Source organism: Hydra vulgaris, chromosome 08 (genome assembly GCF_038396675.1).
Source record: "Hydra vulgaris chromosome 08, alternate assembly HydraT2T_AEP".
NCBI classification, from domain to species: domain Eukaryota; kingdom Metazoa; phylum Cnidaria; class Hydrozoa; order Anthoathecata; family Hydridae; genus Hydra; species Hydra vulgaris.
The window spans coordinates 7,987,226-8,004,952 of record NC_088927.1 but is presented as its reverse complement, the minus strand read 5'-3'; positions in this window follow the sequence as shown (position 1 = coordinate 8,004,952).

Genomic DNA, 17,727 nt, shown 5'->3' with positions numbered 1-17,727 from the left:
CAATAACGCTAAAATTAAAAGAGAAACTTCAGTTAACTTTTTCGGCGTAATATTAGATGAACATTTACGTTGGAGTGATCATATAAAAAGCATTGAGAAAAAAATATCAAAAAATATGACCATGATATATAGGGCTAAACCATTTCTAAATAATAAATCTTTAAAAAGTTTATATATTTCTATCATTTATTGTTATTTGATTATTGTAATATTGCATGGGCAAACAAAAATCATACAAAATTAGAAAAAATGTACTTCAAACAAAAACATGCGCGTAGAATATTATTTGGAGCTGATAAAGATGCACCATGCGAGCCTATTCTGCGTTGACTTGGCGCATTAAACGTTTATAAAATCAACTTAAACCAAGTTTTAATGTTCATATATAAAATAAAGATGGGACTATCTGCTAAAATATTTCAGTTCTACTTTGATTTTAACATATCCGATTTTAAATGCTTCATTTAAACTAAAATTCAATTATATAAAATGTCTCAGAACTTATCATCTTTTTTTTTTTTAATTAATTCAGTTATGGTGTTTCCTCTAATCTTAAAGTTATTATTGAAATCTAATCTGATTTCTTAAATATTTTTTTTTTATTTTAACTATTGATAAATTGTTATTTATTTTACTTTTATACAAATCGGTTTTAAAATATACATAAATACTACGGTTTTTGTAAATTAAGTACTCTTTTGTTTTTAATTTTTCGATCTTTATTTAGAAATTAACTTATTACAAATTGTTACATATTTTATTTTCATATTTTTCAATAAATACTCTGTTTATTATACGTATATAGTGTGGCTCTTGTAAATACGTGCTCTTTAATTAATTTAATTTTTGATTTTTTTTTTACTTTTTTTTTCGATTTTTCTTGTTTACTCGATTATTACTCTTATCATGAATATTGTTCTTGAAGTATTTCTTAAACTAATTATTATTTATTTTTACATTAATAATTTTTAATAAATTCGCATAAAAGTTCGGTGATAAGACAAAATAATTTCTTCTATTTGCCCCGCCAGTGTTTTTATTAATAAACTTTTAAATTGTAAAAGTAATTAAAAGGCGAAATAAACAAACAAAAAAAAAACAAGTTTTAAATTGTTAAATTTAAAAGGCAAAGTTACTTTCTGATGTTTTGTTATCGACAGATCATGCTTGTTATAAAACAAGTGGTTAAGAAGATATTGGAGGATTAAATAGCTAAGTTTTTTTTCTATATTTATTAAAGTCATTGCGATTAATGTTTATTTATTATTTACTTAAGATTTCATTACTACATTTTATGTATTTTTTGATTTAGAATTACTCGGGGCCGTAGGAACAAAAATTATATTGGGGGAGGGGGGACTGAGGGGTGAGGGAGGTCAGTACTACCCCGAAATAGTTTTAAAGGTCTTTTTTTTTTTTAGTCATTTTTTCAGTTAATTTCTTCAAAACTATTTTTTTGAAAAATTAGTGATGGTGGTGGGGGGCAAATGTCCCTACTGCCCACCCGGTTGCTACGGACCTGTTACTAAAGAAATTCTTTGTGGAGAATTCGTTCGTTGCAAAAGATTATAAGGATTATCAGCTGAGTGTATTTGTTTTTTATTTTTCGGTTATTTGTTAAGAGTAAATATTTAAGAGTTTAAATTGGGTTGTTCGCCGTAAACAAAAACTTACGAAAACTTCGCATTTTTATCTTCTGTATTTCAAGTTGCTATTGCGGAAGTTGTACTTGCGCAAATTAACCTTCGGTAACGCATTAAACAAAAACAAAAAAAAATAATTATTCCGTAATAACCCTTTGCGAAAAAAACTTGTGATACAAATCATTTCGAAAAAATATATGCGAAACATATATTCTTTAAAACATAAAGTTCCTTACGGAAGGAGCGTTTCGGAATTTGCACTTACGGAATAGACTCGAAAGCATTTATTAAACCGTAATATGAAAAAATGTTATTAATTATTATTTAAATAAAATAATGTTGTTAAATAATTCTTCAATAGTTTTTACATATATATATATATATATATATATATATATATATATATATATATATATATATATATATATATATATATATATATATATATATATATATATATATATATATATATATATATATATATATATATATATATATATATATATATATAGTATATATATATATATATATATATATATATATATATATATATATATATATATATATATATATATATATATATATATATAGATATAGATATAGATATATATATATATATATAGATATATATAGACGTAAATATGTCTTGCTTATCTAAATAATAATAATGGTAATAACAAAAATGCAGTAATGAAAAAAATAAATAATAATGATAAAAATAATAAAGTCTCTATAAAAATAGTAAAAAGAAAAATTAAAATAATAAAAAATAAATATAAATTAATTAAGTGGAACATAATTAAAAGATGCCAATCTTATAATCCACCTACAAAAAAGTGTAACCTTTGCATCAGTGAAAAATACTTTATTATGAATTTTGATAGTGGTTTACTACTAAATAAAAAAAGTGAATTGGTTTCTGCTTGTAAGCATAGGAAAAAATTTTTACTTTCTAACTTTGATTCCGGCGATTAGCAAATATCGGATCACGTACACTTGACGTCAGATGCCGTTGCAACGCTAAATTTGTATTTTTTATAACGGTTTTTATTTTATATTTCAATAATATGGCTGATGATTGCCGAATGGCATGAAACTTCAAGTTCCATTATAAAGTTGTATTTTCTCATTTAAAATATTTTAATAATATATATATATATATATATATATATATATATATATATATATATATATATATATATATATATATATATCTGTATAAATCTATATATATCTAAATATATCTATATATATCTATATATATATCTATATCTATATCTATATCTATATCTATATCTATATCTATATATATATATATATATATATATATATATATATATATATATATATATATATATATATAAATATATATATATATATTTATATATATTATTATATATGGATAGATAGATAGATATATAGATATATACAGTGCCCACGAAAGGTTAAGAAAGAGAGGACGGGGGGGAGAGGGGGTGCTGAAAAAGAAATTAAGGGGGCCTAACGCAGCTAAAATTTAAATAGAAAAAACTGAAACTTTGAGTTTCGAGGGAAAAGACAACACTTCCTTCGCAACATGTCTCTATGCCAGTGTTTAAATATATTTATATTTATCAAGTACCGACTTTGGTTTACTTTCGACTTTCGGTTGTTTATTGCCTTTGGCTAAGCAGAAATGGAGGTTTACTATTTATCTTCTCATATATAAAAACTTAGTAAAATATTTGGTTCCATTACAAACTTTAATTGAACTTTAAGTGCTGTTTGGCCGTTGTCATTTCTAACTGAATCTTGCAAATTAACTTATCGCTTTCAGACTAGCTACAGCTACAGACCTTTTAGACTAGCTACAGCTCTACAAATTTTCGCACTTGTATAGTCCTAGGGAGCTACTATGTTAAAGTTGTTTCCAGGGACAAAGACCCGGTGAAGGGTGGCATTGTACGTGCCCGATTTTTTGCTGCAAAACCTTTTAATTAAACTCCAAAATAGCCAAAGATTTAAAACTTTCAGCAGTTGTATTGTCCTTTTTATTTTTCCTTTTATATTCAGTAGTTGTATTGTCAGTTGTAAATCATTATCAAAGCTAACGACACAAGGGGCAACAAATGCCCTTCCCACCCTGACTTTTTTTCTATAAAAGGAAACATTTTATAAAAAATCATTGAACAGAATGTCTTTAAAAATTTTTTAAACTTACTTGTTGTTATTGAGGTAATAAAAGCGAAAACGAATATAACAGCGCACCTCAGAAATAAAAAAATTGAAACTTAAACTTATTCTATTTGAAAACAAGTAAGAGCTATTTTTAGGCATTTTATTGCATAATTAGGTTTTGGCATTCGTCACTTAAATTAGGTCATTTTTTGATTTCAACATAGGCATTGTTTCCCGATTACGCAATTGCATTCTTACATTAACGTTGTTCAAGTTATCTTCATTATTTAATTCTTATTCATTAAATGACATTCTAGAAAGTATATTTTATGAAAGCCATGATTTTTTTAAAGAAGTTTAAAACTGAAACTTATAAATATCATATAAAAAATTAGTATTTTAATTACAAAGTTAATTATATGTATTTGGTTCATAAAAAGTAATTAAATATCTTTATTATGCCGCGTTTCGTAAGTTTTTTTCCATTAAGAACTGTTTTGCAAGTTGCGTTGCGAAAGAGTTTCGTTTCGAAAGAAATTTGGTTTTTTGTCATTATTTTAAAAAATAAAACCTTAAAATGTTCATAAGATGCAATACTGAAAATAAAAATTTATTATAAAAATTTTGGTATATAAAAATTTTATTTTTTACAATTATATCCGTTTGGCCAACAAAATTTTTGTGCAACTCGACCGCCGCACAGTGACTCAAAACAACAAAAAAATGGTAATAAACCCCTCACAACTTTTCTCTAAATTAAGAACCCTTTTTTAAATAATATTAAATTTCAATAATTTTTTATTTCAAAATTATAAATAATTTTTTAATAAAACTTTTATTTTGTATTTTGTAGTAAAAAGAAGTGAAAAAATTTGTTATTATTTTCAAAAAAATCTGAAAAATGTGAGATTTTTATTTAAATAAAAAAGAGAAGTTTTAATTTAAATAAAAGTGTATATTTATTTTGAAGATAATCTTTTGGCTCTATATATTTCAAATTTACTAAAAAGAAAAAAAAAAGTCTGATATTTTTGTTTAAGTTTAAAGACTTTTTGAAAAAAAAAAGCAAGCAATTGTATTTTTTTGGTTTATATATCAGCTAAAAAAATGTTCCACCGAGTTCCAAAAATATATATATTTTTTCTAGTTAATTAACATTTCTACTTTTAAAATATAAAAGGATTACTGCGGTCTCCTGCGGTATTGGAAGTTATAAAAGAAATACAAATGTTGTTAAACACTTAAAAACCTTGTTTTCCGCCATTTTTGAAAGTATTTTGCTATAATCAAAACAAATGAAAATGGCGGGAAACTAAAATTTTATCTTTTTACTTGTATTACTTGCTCTAATATAGTTTTTAAATCATAAATATTAAATATAGTTTTAAAAAACGTGCTTTTGTCATAAGATACTATTTAAAAGTTTGTTAAAATATTTATTGACAATTTTAAAGAACGATTTATTATTCGATAAGTACAACATGTTTCAAAAAAGCTTAATTGAACAACATTATTATTTCCTGTAATATAAAGTTAACTTAGTAATATAGTGTTTTTACAGGATGTAACAATGTGACAATTGTTAAAGCCATAACAAAATAAAACTTTAAACAGTGTAAAGTAAAAGAATATATAATGTAATTTAAAATGTTTCTGATATATTAGTTTTATTATATTGATGGTTCTTAAAAACAATAGCAATGAAAAGATTAGATCTTATCCCAAATATACGTGAATTAGGAGTGGAAAAATTAAGATTATGGAAGGATTTACTTAATGAAATAAAAAATACTGAAAAAATTCGCAAAGAAAACTTAAATAAAGTAAAGGTTGCTTTAGTCATATTTATTTCAAAGGTGAAGAAAAAATTAAAACAATTTGAACAAAATTATGATACATTTATACAAAAAGAAAATTGTTGGCTTCAAAAAAATCTTATGAACATTAAAAACAGCCATTTTGGCTCTGAAAGGCCCCATAACCAATGGAGTGTTCTTCGAGAGCGAAGCAAAAGAAAAAAAAATAAAAGAACTAGCCACTGAACATCATGAAGCTCTATTTTTAGCTTCTGCAAAAAGTGCAAATGCTGCTGGAGAATAAAAAAAGCCTCCATTATAAAAAACAATATTTCTAATGTTTTAGAGATAGAAAAAGTTGATGAAACTTTGAATAAAACCTTTCCCATTAATATGAGTGTAGAGGAAGCTCTTGCGTTAAAAATGAACACTGATCTCAGCGATAAACAATATTAAATGATCAAAAACTCAGCTCTTGTACACAATGTGCATATTTATCCTACCTTGCACGATATTTTCGAGGAAAAATTGAAATGCTATCCTGAGAATATACACTTTTCTGAAATTTCTGCAAAGTGTACTCTTCAAAGCATGTTAGATCACACTGTGAGTAGAATAACTGAAATGATTGATATGCCTAATTGTGGTCAAGGTAACGAAATATTTGGAGTTTTATATGGAAAGATTGGTTTTGATGGAGCATCAAGCCAATGTATTTATAAACAGAAATATGAGACAAGCAACACAAGTATAGAACTTAAAAGTGAAGAAAATCTTTTTAGTACAGCTTTTGTGCCTCTATTGCTCAAAGTAGAAGATGTCGAAATTTGGAAAAATGGAAATCCTTCAAGTTGTCACTTTTGTAGACCTCTTCATCTGCAATATAAAAAAGAGAGTCCAATTTTATCAAGAGAAGAAGAATCAGATCTAAAAAATCAAATAAATACCTTAAAGACGTTTCGCAAAGTTTTTGATATTACAGGAAAAAAGGTGACCTTTAATATCAGCTCTAGAGTTGATCTTACAATGTTTGATAATAAAGTAGTTAACGCACTTGCAGAGAAAAAATCCACTCAATCCTGCAATGAGTGCGATGCTAAACCCAACGAAATAAACAATATAGATTTGTTAAAAGCAAAAGCTGAGAATGAGTCAGCCTTGGGGCTCGGAATTTCAGCTTTGCATTGCTGGATAAAATGCTTGGAATTTATTCTCCATTTAAATTATAAAATTGAAATTAAAAAATATAAGCCAAAAACAACTGAGGAAAAATTATCTGTAGACTTAAAAAAAAAAAATTCAGGTACTCTTCAGAGAACGGTTAAGCCTATATGTTGACATGCCTAAAACTGGGTCTAGAAATACCAATGATGGCAATACTGCCAGAAGAGCATTTAAAAATAGTGAAGTTTTTTCTGAAATTACTAAAGTTGATTGTGATATAATTAAAAGATTGCATAATATTCTCATAACTATATCTTGTGGATATCCTATTAATATCAATGAATTAGATTTATACCCCATTGGACACGGGACTAAAAATAGACGTCTTTTGAACGTTCAAAAGACGTCCACAACGTTTAAAAGACGTTCAAAAGACGTCTTTTTTACGTCCTGTGCCCACTGGGACTGCACTGAAACAGCTAAACGTATAGTGAGTTTGTACGACTGGTATGTTATGCCTCCTACTGTACATAAACTGCTACTGCATAGTTCTTCTATATCACATAAATTACCTTTGCCAATTGGGGTATATTCGGAAGATGTATTGGAGAGTTTAAATAAACAGATAAGAAATTCAAGGCTTAAGCACACGGCAAAAATATCAAGGTTAAACACAATGATGAATCAGATGCAGCTACCTTCTAGTAAGATCAGATCCAAAATTATCAAGCATATCTTTTAGAAAACATAAGAGCTATCGAGGAAAATCGTTACCAGTCGAAGTTATTAAACTAATTGTAATGTAAATAATAAAATAAATGTAACAAAATATAGTTTTATTATATTATACTTTCTCTATGTATAAACATCCTTTAAAAACCTTTTTTTTTTAATATTAAGTAGAGTAATCAAGTTAATGTGTTTGTCTTGAAGATTCTTAAACTTTCAGAAAAATTTTTTTGTACGCGTATAGTCACTTTTAATGGGCGCATACGCGCATTATACGCGTTAAAGCTGCACGTAAAAAAAAAAATTATCAACAAATTTGAAATCTTTGACCTAAAAATAATTATTTTGATATATAACATTATTTATTTACAATTTATGTCAAATTTTATTTAATTTTTGCCGTTTTTTGATCGTCCGGAGTCACTGTGCGCCGTGGTGAACAGACGTAATTCTAACAGCTCAAAAAAGAAAGAAAAAAAAAATTAAAAATGGCTATTACTTTATCCGAAATAAAAGATATGTTCATTCAGCACAAAAAACAATTACGGACATTATTTAAAGAACAAGAAAAAGTATTTGCGGACTTACTTAGCGATAATTTAAAAATAATCAATACACGCCTAGACGATATTGAAACAAAAACATTGGATTGCACTAAAAGAATAGACTTGCTAGAAAATGATATAAAAGACTTAAAAGAAAGCTTAAAAAAGGTGAAAGCTGCTAATGGTTCTATAGAATTTGAAGGCCCATATAATATTACAACTTTAAACGAAAAATGCAGAATCTCCGAAGATAGGTCGCGGCGTAATAACATAAGGATAGACGGAATTCCTGAAAATATCAATGAAACTTGGGATGAAACTGAACAAAAGGTTCAGAATTTATTATGTGTAAATTTAGGAGTAAAAGGAGTCGAAATTGAAAGAGCGCATCGAGTTGGATTTAGAAAAGAAGCCCGATCCCGAACCATTATATTGAAGTTGTTAAGGTTTAAAGATAAATCAAACATTCTAAAAGAAATAAGAAAACTCAAACGTCTGAATATTTACGTGAATAAAGATTTCTCTCAAGAGAAGGCAAGAATACGAAGGAAGTTATTTTCTGAAGCGAAAGTGAGAAAATTAAATGGAGAAAATGTAATCGTCAGGTATGACAAACTTATTATTTTAAAAAATGTTTATAATAATTCAAAATGATATAGCTAGAAATCTAATCATTTTTAATCTTAGTTTTAAATATTATAATAATGAAAATGGTTAACAAATCAAACGTAACAAATCTTTTAGAAATTTTTAATAAACAAAACACACTTCTTTTGAATAATGATAATGATCCAGATGTAAACTTTTTTGAGGACGTCATAATCAACTCTAACTATTTTAATATTGAGGAAGTATCTAACCTCATGAATGCGTCACAAATGTTATTTTCAACTCTAACTTTAAACATTCATAGTATGAACAAAAACTTTGAAAGTTTTAAATCAATGCTCAAAAATATAAACTCTGAGTTTACGGTAATATGCTTAATAGAAACATGGTGCAGAAATGAAAATAATAATTTTCAAATTCCAGGTTATAAGGCAATCCACCAAACTCAAGGTGATGGCATTGGTGGTGGTGTATGCATTTTTGTTCATGACTCAATCCATTTTCAGAAAATAGACATTTTAAGTATTCAAAACGCGGACTTTGAATTTCTAACTATTGAATTATTAAACCACAATAATCAAAAGAACATTTTAATAACCGCTTTGTATAGACCGCCATGCAGAAATAAGAAATCTTTTTTAAAACACTTAAAATGCTACTTAAAAAAAGTAAAACACAAACAAATTTACTTCACGGAAGACTATAACCTAAATCTTCTCAATGTTAAAACTGATAGCGATGTAAAACGTTTCTCAAACACTCTTTTTCAGTACAACATTATTCCCTTGATTAACAAACCTACTCGCGTAACTCTACAAACCGAATCTCTCATTGATAATATTTTTACTAACAACTTTACTACATGCAACATTCAAAGCGGAATCATAAAAAGTGATATAAGCGACCACTTTCCAATCTTTTTCATTTCGGATTTTTTTAAAAAAGGAAAAAAAAGCAAAGTACAAAGGGAAGTAAAAAGACAGATTAATGAAATTAATATTAATATAGAAATTATTTACTCAAAGTAAACTGGAAACAACTCAATAATTGCAAAGATATTAATATAGCTGATGATTTTTTTTACAATGAGTTCATTAATGCTTACAACATAGCGTTTCCAATGAAGGAAATAAAAACTACGCTTTAAAACCTGCAAAGCCCCTGGATTACAAAAGTCCCTGGATTAAATCTTCAAAGAAAAAAGACTTTATGAAAAATTCTTAAAAAATAAAACTTATCAAAACGAAAAAAAATATAAAATTTACAAAAACCTGTTTGAAAACCTGAAAAAGAAAGTTAAAAAAAATTATTTCTCAAAATCACTAGAAAATAATATTGGTAATAACAAAAAAACTTGGGATATAATAAAGGAAGTGATAGGAAAAAATAAACAAGATCATGGTAATACTTTACCAAAATATATATACACTGAGGATGAAAGAACAGTAATTAATGAGCGAAAAGTTATTGCAGAGAGTTTTAATACTTTTTTTATAAACGTCGGTCAAAACCTAGCAAATAAAATAACTCCCGGAAATAAAACTTTTAAATCATATATTAAAGAAGAGGACTGTGTGATGGATGAGCTTGAAGTATCTCCTGATGAACTTCGGTTTGCTTTTAATATGTTAAAACCAAACAAAAGCTCAGGTCTTGATGACATAAGCCCAAGGATTGTTAAAGAAGTTTTTGATATTATTGAAAACCCCTTACTAATTATTTTTAATCTTTCATTTAATAATGGTATTTTTCCTGACCTCTTAAAACTAGCAAGAGTAGTTCCAATTTTTAAAGACGGTGATATTTCTAAATAATCTAATTATAGACCTATCTCAATACTTCCATGTTTTTCTAAAATTCTAGAGAGAATAATGCATACTAGGCTATACAATTATTTTATAAAACATAAATTGCTTAATAATAATCACTACGGATTTAGAAAAGGGCACTCGACAGAACATGCCGTAATTAAATTAGTTAAAGAAATTTTAAACGGATTTGAAAATAACCAATATACTCTTGGGGTTTTTATTGACCTCTCAAAGGCCTTCGATACTGTAGACCATACTATTCTTCTTTACAAACTCAGAAATTATGGTGTCAAAAATAATTATTGTAAATGGTTTTTTTCCTATCTTAATAATCGCAAACAATGTGTATCTTATGACAAAACCTGTACGAAACTTGAAAACATTTCTTGCGGAGTTCCACAGGGATCTATTCTAGGGCCTTTATTATTTATTATCTATATAAACGATATTTACTTATCTTCTAGTGTATTAAATTTCAATCTTTTTGCTGACGACACTCAGGTTTTTTATACCCACTCAAACATAGAGTCAATCTTTATCACTATGAATCGTGAGCTTGACAACCTCAATGAATGGTTGAAAGCCAACAAACTCTCTCTTTGAATAAAACTAAAAGCAAATATATTCTTTTTTCTAAATCCTCCAAATCTGAAACTTTGCCCCTAAAACTCCCAAATATTTCAATAAAAAAAACTAATTTACAACGGACATTCTGCATTAAATTTTTAGGCGTTTTACTTGACGAACAAATAAGTTGGAAAGACCACATTAATTTATTAGAAAATAAAATTTCAAAGAGTATTGGAATTATGTACAAGACAAGACATATGTTGGATAAAAACTGCTTAAAACTTATCTACTTTTCGTTTATCCATAGCTAAATCAGTTATTGTAATATTGCGTGGGCCAGCATTTATCCATCAAAATTAAAGCGTATCTTAAATAAACAAAAACAAGCAAGCCGCCTTATATTAAATGCTAATAAATACACCAGTGCCAATCCACTGCTTAAAAAGCTTGGAGTGCTTAATGTTAATCAATTAAATATCTATAGTATTCTTTTGTTCATGTTTAGATTTAGATATTGTATGCTGCCAAATAATTTTGACGACCTTTTTGTTATTATAAATCATAAATATCAAACAAAGCATTCATTGCATAACTATCAGGTACCAAAAACCTTATTAAAACAGTCTAATTTCTCAATAGCATACCGAGGGCCACATTTGTGGAACTCATTCCTTCCAATTAAAAGTAAAAATTTAATTTCACTTCAAACTTTCAAAGTTATTATAAAAAAACAGTTACTTGATTATGACATATCTCAAATTCTATTTTATTTTTAATATCTTCTTTTTCAATTCTTAACTTTTCTTTCGTTTGCTTAAAAGTAAAACATATTTTTTTTTTTTTTGCTTATTTATCTAAATTTGTATTTATTTCTTTTTTTTTTTATACATATATATTTTTATGAATGAATAAATATATATATTTTTTTTTTATGTATAAAAAAATGTAAAATGTTTATTTAAAAGTATTTATATTATTTTATTGATATTGTAAAAATTTATGATAGATTTATGATAGTGTAAACGATACAACGGGGCTAGATGATAAGACTTTTTTCCTCTGCCTGCTCCGGTCATATCTTAATTCAAAATATTTTGTAAATAACTTATTATGAAAGTGACGAAATAAACTATTAAAAAAAAAAAAAAGTGCGACTTCCGTAAGCGCTACTTTCGTATGTAGCAAAACAGTTTTATTTCGTAATGTAGCAAAACAGTTTTATTTCGTAATTCAACTTGCGAAAGGCTATATTTTGTAAGTAGCATTTGCGAAATAAGCATCGACGGTTTTTTTTGTTTCGTAAAATTTGGTACGAAAAAAAAAAATTTTTGCTTCTCAATATACTTTTGAAAAAATTTTATTTTCTGGAATTATACGAAATCTTCCGGTTAGCAACTCAAGCTTAAATTAAGACATTATAAGTTAAGATATTATAAGTTAGGATATTAAAGATTAAGAGATCTTAAGTTAGAAAGAATTAAGTTTAAATTTTTTAAATTAGGATTAGACAGTAGTTGCGATACCCTTTTGCGATACTCCTTGGGTATAATAATTAGTCGCTTAAAAATTTGCTACCATTTTGAAATTTCATTTTTATAAAGTTGGGCATCGATTACTTATTTACTTTTACAGGTAATTATTTATTTTAATCCAAGCTATAAAAACACTCAAAAAAGCTAATTACCGTTTTAAAAGATACTTTATAATAAGAAATTAGATTTGGGAAATGTCTGTCCTTACAACTAAAAGAAGAGCAAGATCAATCAATGTTAATTTAAAAAAGAAATTATTTGAACAAGCTAACAATTTAATACCGGATGACAATCAAAATGAAAATTTATCATAACTTATTAATTTTAAGAGAGACTGTAAACGATAGATTCGAAAGAATTAAAACTTTAGATAATGAAATATCAGTTTTGATCGACGACGCAGACGAGCTGCAAACTAACGATGATTTAGCCATTGATTTTACACTAAGTTTTAAGCGAGAATCTACTAAGATAAACAATTATTAAAGTAAATTTTCCTTTAAGTCCTTTATATGATGAGACTAGTTCTATAACTACACATAAAGTTAATAAAACAATTAAACTTCCCACTTTAAAATGATGGCATTTGATGGCATTTGTGAAAATTTTGATTGCGCAATTGATTTGAATAACATTCAAAAAATGACTTATCTAAGAAATTCGGTGCATGGAGAAGCTTGTTCTGCAATTAATGGACTGCCGCTTTCTTATATTATAGCATTAGTCATTCTAAAACAGCAATTTTCGAATAAGCAATTAACAATTTCTTTTTATGTGAAAAAAACTTTTAAAACTAGAACGCGTTAACGATATTAAAAATATCAATTCCTTGCGAAACCTTTTAGATAACGTTGAAATACAAATTTGTAGTCTAGAAAATATTGGCATTGATTCTTCGATGTATGGCTCTTTACCTATTCCAATTTTATCAGAAAAACTTCCCGAAAAACTTAATTTAGTAATAAGTCGTAAACTTAACGAAAATGGAACATGATATATTAAAGAAGTATTTAATGTATTAACATGTGAATTAAGAGCAAGTGAACACGTTAACTCTTTTGACTCGATTACTTTACCCTTTACTGCTAGTACGTTCCATTCCAGTGAAAATTCTAATAAACATTATAAGAAAATAAATAATAATAAGCAAGATAATTCTTATTTACCTTTGTGTGTGTTTCGCAACAATGATCATAAATCGCATCAATGCAAAATTGTAACAAAGATTGCTGCGCGGAGAAAGATTTTAAATCATAAGAAATGTTGTTTCCGTTGTCTTTGTAGAGAACATATAAGTAACAAGTGTACCTCTAGATAAAGTGTTTCAAATGTAACTGTTTTCATCACACTTCAACTTGTGATTTTCCTACTCCTTCTAAATCTATTTCTCAACCAAGTGAAACCGTTTTATTACAAACAGCGTTAGCTACTATTAAAAATAAGCAACATTCAAGATATGCCTGTAGACTTTTGTTTTAAAATTGTTCGCATTTAAGCTACAGAAGAGTTTTTCGGCTCCGGGTACCCTGACTCGGACTCGGCGAGTCTGTGGGTAAATGCCCGGATCCGATACCCGGTTTAAGGCTCGGCGAGTCTCATGGTTTGAATGTTTTGCCTTGTTTCGTAGGCAGCGGTGCGTTGTCGAGCCCTACCTTTTCTAGAAAAATATAGTAGTAGGGTTTGTGAATCTAACTTGAAGTTGAACTTGGCCGCGGCTTTTTAATTGTTTTGAGAACATTCAAGCTTATGCATGTTTCCATATATGTCCGAATACACACTAAAAGAATTAACTTCATAACTTAAATTTTTTCTAATCGAATGCCTTAAAGAATTTGCTAATATTATATGTTTCTATATTAGAAAATGTTTAAAAAGCATTCGCAAATATAAAAACTTTTGATCAGAAAGATTGAAGTTAAGTTAATTCTTTTAGCGTGTATTTAATAAACTTTAAAAAAAAAATCGCTTTTCATTTATTAATTGTCTATTTTAGGAAAAAAGCGAAATATTATAGTTTTACTATAATATTTTTTATAGCCCCATTATGCCGAAGCACTCCAAAGTGTCGCAGTATTTCACTCAATGTACCGATTTGAAATGTGGAAAATGCAATAAGTGTTCAACGATAATATCAAACAAAAATGGAAATACTTCATCAATGATTAAACATTTAAAAGTTAAACATGGAATTTATTTACCAACAAGGGAAGAAATGTGAGGAAATTCTGGCACCAAACGATATAAAACTACCGACACTTTCGTTTCCTTCGCAAGAAAGCCTTTAGAAGAAATTGTCTCTAAAATGGCCGCTCTCGATGGTATATCAGTTAGGGCGTTTACAAAGTCTAGTTTTATTCGTGAAAGTTTAGTAAAATCAAGTAATAATCTTCCTAAAGCCGAAAGAGATGTTATGAATTTAATTCATAAGTTTTATAAAAAAAAGAAGTCGGAAATATTAGATTTGTTACAAGAAAAAATTAAAGATGACCGACGATTTAGCATTACACTTGATAAATGGGCGAGTATGAAAATTCGGAAATATCTCAATATCAATTTGCATAGAATTGACTCTGAAGTTTATAATCTGGGTTTAATGAGAATTTCTAACTCGTTCACAGCTGAACAGTTAGTTGAAAAAGTAGAACTACATTTAAACACATATAATATTAATTTTAAAAAACATATAGCTGGTTCAACTGGCGACGGTACAAGTGTAATGATAAAATTTGGACAATAATTTCCTAGTCTCTATAATTTGTGTTTGAATCACGCTATACACTCAGCTGTTTGTGATGTACTATATAAAAAGGAAAGTATTAGAGTCAATTTCTCATAAGACAGTTTTGTCGCAACTAATGTTGCATGAAAATAAAGTTTGGACTATCTATAAAATTTTAACAAGTAGGTTAAATTTCATCATTAGGGATGTGCAAAATAGATTTGGATTTGCATGAATCTGGTTTTTAAATGTTTTTGGATATCATCAAGTAATGAGGTCCAATAATTTTTTCCACTCCGTTACCGTAACATAAATGAAACTACATCTGTGAATTATTATAATTTTTGTAACAAATTCTATTTTTGTAAAGAAATATACTGGGTACTATAACTACAGCCTACATGTTAAGTATATTAGCCAATTTTAATGACATAAAAAAATTTAATTTATGTGACAACGTCTGCTCCGTTACTGACATTTGCTAATTATTTATTATTTAAAACCAAAACAGTGTAAGTTAAATTTTAAATTAAAGGGAAAATCTTAGTATACAAATAAATTCGGTACATTGTCTTTTTAAAAAAGGTAAAGCGTCTTTAAAAAAAGAAGCTAACTCGACAAAAATCTTTTTCGGATTTAAATTATACAAATACTGTCCGCTCCGTTACTAGATCATTGCCATACATCATTAATGTGAAGAAAGTCGTGGTCCTAACAACATCATTTGCTTCAATCAACAAGATATTCAAATTTTCATCGAAATTAACCAGGTCAATGATATTGTTGCTTAAATGTTGAAATTGGTAATCATTGACATCCATTGCATTGGCCGAAGTAATACTTTCATCACTTTTAAAAGTCTGCATTATTAAAAAGAAATTCACGGAAGTACTTAGAATAAATTTAATTATCATAGAAACAAATAAATTAGCAAAATAAAAAAATACACAAATATTTTTTTACCGTACTAGTGTTTTTGGAAAACATATATCGCTTTAAATTGTAGCATGTGCATACTGTAGCCCTCTTACAGAAGCAACATAAATCTCGATACAAAACATTAAATTTTCTGTCTGTGTGCAGCTGATGCAATTTCATAGTGCCTGTAATAGTCTTTAATGTTTTGGTACATTTTGAGTCAAATGAAGTAATTTTGGATCCCTCAATATAGTGAAACTTTATTAATGAATGTCTATTGATAAGAAAATTATATAAACTTTCTGCATCTGGAAGGTCACAACCCATATTAAGCAATTGATCTGCCTGACGTTTCACAGATCCTCCTATCGCATCTGATGCTCCCTTGCCATGCACACTTTCAATAAAATTCCAACTGGCTAAATTAATTTTTAATTCGTATATCAATGTAGAGAATAAGAAGAAGTTTTGCTTATTCCTATTTTGTATTGTTTGTCCATCCGAAAAAAAATGAAGATCTGTAATTTGTGGGTTATCTATCTTGAGTTCAATTAGCACGGGTTCCAGATGTGCCCATATAGAAGGAGGATCGTACCTCAAAGAGTCGGATATAGTTGTAAATGACTGATGTCCATCCATTTTATAAATTACTCCTGTATGCAATGTAGCTTGTTTTTTACTTACTCCAAAATGTGAAAATTGAATTGCAGCAAAATTCTTGCACACATAGTTCTCTGAAAAATCTATATGTATAACAGTTTTGTTCACATTTACTGTTTCTTTTAATTGTTTGTACATTCTGAACTGGTGTCTTATTATAAAAACATGCTTGCATAGCTCGTTTTGAATTGATTTACAGAATTTTAACTTAAGATCTTTAAGTGTTCCACGCTTCACACTTTTCCTGAAAATATTTGTTGTTTTCTTTTCTCCCATCTTTTCGTATTCCTGTTTATCTTTTTCCCACTGGAACCAAACTATAATACTTTCATCTATTAGCGATCTTTTTGCTTGAAATTGAACACGAGACTTAAAACAAATGCTACATTCTCTGAACATGCATTCTCTTCTATCAGTACTACAACAAACTTGTTTCACTACTTCTTTAATATTTTTTCTTTCAAAACACGTAGGTTAATAAGTTTATCACAAAGTAATTGTATTTTCTCGTGTTTTTTCCACAGACATGTATCTCTATCTTTAGCCGACGGTTTGCGGACAAAGAATAGGCGATAACGAGTAAACGTTGTATATGAAATGTTGTTTCTCGTATGTTCCGCGCTAAATTTTTCATAAAGGTTTATTAATGAATCGAGTAGTAGTCGCTTTTTTTTTTTATTTTTTTTTTTTGTAACAGTCTGTTTCTTTCCAGTTGTTATTCTAGAATTGTCGTGTGAGAAACTCTCTGATCAAATCCTGTGTTTCAGCATCAAGCGATGCATTACCACGATGGCATTCGCTGTTTGGATTTTTACTTTTTGATGAAAAAAAGAGTTTGGGGTTTTATTACCTGCTAATAAATTTGACATCCTGC